Raw genomic sequence first — 4,136 nt, forward strand, 5'->3', positions numbered from 1 at the left:
ATCTAGTATATATAATAGGAGAGGTGATAGCGCTTATGTGTCAGCGCCACAATAAATCTCTAATTTTTAACTTTTAAATTATCAATTAATTAAATAATTAATTTGTTCTTTTAATAAAGAAAAGAAGTCACTTTTTAAGAAGATAAGTTAAGAGTTTTTCTTATTTAATAAAAAATATTTGTTGTTTTCTTAAAAAAAACGTGTAAAAGAGTAGATACATTCTTGAATTTTGATTTTTTAAAAAATAATTAAATATATATAATTAAATATTGATTGACAAAAATAATAATAATAATAATAATCTATATATATATATATAATAGGAGAGGTGATAGCATTTATGTGTGAGCGCCACAATTAATCTCTAATTTTATACTTTTAAAATTATCAATTAATTAAATAATTAATTTGTTTTTTTAATAAAGAAAAGAAGTTACTTTTTAAGAAGATAAGTTAGAGTTTTTTTTACTTAATAAAAATTATTTGTTGTTTCCTTAAAAAAACGTGTAAAAGAGTAGATACATTCTTGATTTTTGATTTTTTTAAAAGAATAATTAAATATATATAATTAAATATTGATTGACAAAAATCTATCTATATAATAATAATAATAATAATAATAATCTTATATATAATAGGAGAGATGATAGCGCTTATATGTCAGCGCCACAATTAATCTCTAATTTTAACTTTTAAATTATAAATTAATTAAATAATTAATTTATTTTTTTAATAAAGAAAAGAAGTTACTTTTTAAGAAGATAAGTTAGAGTTTTTTTTACTTAAGAAAAATTATTTGTTTTTTCCTTAAAAAAACGTGTAAAAGAGTAGATACATTCTTGAATTTTGATTTTTTTTTAAAAAAATAATTAAATATATATAATTAAATATTGATTTACAAAAATCTATCTATATAATAATAATTATAATCTTATATATAATAGGAGAGGTGATAGCGCTTATATGTCAGCACCACAATTAATCTCTAATTTTAACTTTTAAATTATAAATTAATTAAATAATTAATTTGTTTTTTTAATAAAGAAAAGAAGTTACTTTTTAAGAAGATAAGTTAGAGTTTTTTTTACTTAATAAAAATTATTTGTTTTTTTCTTAAAAAAAACGTGTAAAAGAGTACGATACATTCTTGAATTTTTATTTTTTTAAAAAATAATTAAATATATATAATTAAATATTGATTGAAAAATATAATAATAATAATAATAATATTTCCACAACCTCCTTATTTATAGCAAAACAAATATATAATAATAATAATAATAATAATAATAATAATAATAATAATAATAAACTTAATATTAAATTAATAAAATTAATTTTGAAAAACACGTAAACATAAAAATAAACAATCCATGTAATACTATTTAAAAATATATATATATGACAGAATAGATAATTTTAAATAATGAATCACTATTTTTTTTAAAAAGATTTAAAAGCAGTTTTTACAATTAAAAATTAATTTAATTTTCGAATTGGAAAATATAAAATATCTGAATAATAATTACAAACATAAAGCCAAAAACTGAAATATAAGAACACAAATTAATTTTAAAATGAAAAAAAATCAAACAATTAAAAAGATGTTTAGGACTCTTTTTTATAAATAATAAGAAGTTTAGGACTCTAGATTAATTACATTTAATGTTATTAAATAATAAATAACTATTTTTTAAAAACAGTTCTAAAAAATATGATTTTTTTGGTGCATTTTTAAAATTTTGACTTTATCTTAAACAATAGAGTGTTTTTAATTCAAAACTGATTATAGCTTCTATTTACAGTTTTAGAGTTTTAACATTTTTGTTCTTCGTTTTCTCTCTCTATAAATACAAAACACAGTACTTACGTTTTTTTTTTTATGTGATTTTATTTGTGAAAGAGAATCATCGTGAGAAATTTTAATTATGCTTCATGGCTTTTTGGTAACAAATTAAATTATTCTCTTTTTTTCGATGAGTCTATTTCTTTGCATTGTTTCTATATTAAAAATTGAATAAAGAAAATACTCATCATAAACAAGAGGATCTCATTTGAAGGATCCAAATTCAACAGAAGATTGAAGTGAAGGTATTGCGACTTAGTCTTAAATAGTGTATATATTAGGAATATATGAAAATGTTGATCAACTTTTTGAATGAATTGACAACACTATACATGAATTTTTTTTATGTAATATGTTAGTATTATCATTGCATATATTGAAGCCACAATTCCCGAATAAAAAACTCTTTCGTCTCTTAGAATTAGAGTTTTAAAAAATCACTTTAAATATAGTTATAGTGTACATAAGTAATTGCATTGAAGAATTTTCTTATCGTAAATTATCACTTAATTCATTAAAGATAAATTAATTATTAGTTTGAGTTACTAATTTTTTTTATTATTATTATATTAAAGTGTCTATCTTATTATAATTGCAAATAACTTGATAATTTGCAAAATCTTAATGTAACATGCTTGCTACACTTCACTTTGATTAACTCATAACTTATTAAGAAAAAAAAAAGTGAAAGAAAAAAGAGTTCTCATACGAGGGAGAAAATGAACACTTATCAATTAATTAAATATAATTATTTTTTTTAATAAAGAAAAGAAGTTACTATTTTAGAAGATAAGTTAGAGTTTTTTATTTAATAAAAATTATTTGTTTTTTTCTTAAAAAAACGTGTAAAAGAGTGTCATTATTACTTACTTGTGAAATTCACAATAAATGATGTATCCCTCTGAAATGATACATAAGTAATTTTTAAATTTAATTAAATAGTAGCATGTTAAATTTAAAAATTAAAACTTTAAATACATCCATAAAACAAATTCAACCGTGAATTCAAAATTCAAAATATAAATAACAATTTATTATAATGGGACCTGTTAGATATTAATTTAAATTTCCTACATATAATGAAAATTAATTTAGAAATGTTCACGAATTTAAAATTTTATTGAAACATATACCTAAATAGAGGATAAAATAAATAATCAAGAAATCGAGAAATAATTAAATATAAAGTTTTTTTACAATTAAAAATCACACAACCTTTTCAGTTTCAAAAGGAAGTTACACGCGTTGTTTATTTCCACAAAATATGTCTGAGATCCTATACTTTTGAAACTGTATTTCTACAAAAAATATGTCTGAGGTAAAATCACATTTCTAAAATTCATTTGTTTACATCTAATTGATTATTGTTAATTGTTTTTCAATTTTACATATAAAAAAACATCTAACCAAAATTATTACTACCAAATAATTTTTTAAAAAATGACATTTGTAGGGCAAACCTTCGAAATATTTGTATTTAAAAAAAAAACAAATGCAATTATTTTCCCATTAAACTTAAAAATAGAAATAAAAGTTGGATTCTAAATTGAGAATAAATTTATAAATAAACCAATTATGTATAGTTTATTAGTTTAGAGTTGATATAGCTATTTTTAATTTGAATTAAGATGTAAACATGTTCAACTATTTAATTAAAAAATAAAAACTTAAATGCATGTGTTTTTTTAAAATGATTAGTTAGAATTCTCACACCATCGTAATTTCCCGGTTTTTTTTTTAAAAAATAAAATAATTAAGAAGAGTTAATTATTTTTTTTTTGTTAAACTAAAATTAAAAAGAATAGAAAAGAGTCCTATTAACTGTGGTAACATTCTAATTTACAATTCGGTAATTTGTATGATTATTGTGTGTTATGGATAATGCTTATCATTCAATTTTTATATTTTATGTTTTATGTTTCAGTTATATTATTTTTTAAATTTTGAAATCAATTTATCTGAAAATAATAATTTAATTGTTAGTAAAATGTGAACTGGAGAGGAAAAATAGGGAAAGTGAGTTTTTAAATAGGAGTTTCTTCTAACTCTTTATTTTGTTTCTATTTAGTTTTTATTGCATTATTTTTTTTGTTAAATTATAATTAACAGTTTTTATTATATTAGTTTTTTGTTAAATTTTAATTTATAAATTAAAATTGAATTTTTTTTGAATTATGGAATTTCAAATTGGAAGTAGAAAATTCTTAATCAATTTACTTATATTTTAGGAATTCACTACTTCTCTTTATATAAATCAAAATTTAAAAGATAAAAATATTTACATAAATTT

This window comes from Solanum stenotomum, chromosome 3 (assembly GCF_019186545.1).
Source record: "Solanum stenotomum isolate F172 chromosome 3, ASM1918654v1, whole genome shotgun sequence".
NCBI lineage: Eukaryota > Viridiplantae > Streptophyta > Magnoliopsida > Solanales > Solanaceae > Solanum > Solanum stenotomum.